Consider the following 266-nt stretch of genomic DNA (forward strand, 5'->3'; position numbering starts at 1 on the left):
TTTGAATAAATAATTAATAAACATAAAAATAATGTTTTTTATTTTAAATATTTCTCTAGCCGAAGAAAATGCCCTTAGAATTGCGGTGTCTGTACACCCCAGCACAGTGCTGGGGTGTCTGTACACCTCAGCAAAACCCTCCCAAACCAATCAAATTAATTTAAACAACAAATAAAGGTTTTCTTTTTTTTGCTTTTCACTTTTCATCACCGCCATCTGCCTCAGAGACAAAGAGTAAAAACAGATGCAGCAAAAGTGGGCCCCCA

This window comes from Eimeria tenella, genomic scaffold, assembly GCF_000499545.2.
Source record: "Eimeria tenella Houghton genomic scaffold, Eth_scaff1807, whole genome shotgun sequence".
In the NCBI taxonomy this organism is placed as follows: domain Eukaryota; phylum Apicomplexa; class Conoidasida; order Eucoccidiorida; family Eimeriidae; genus Eimeria; species Eimeria tenella.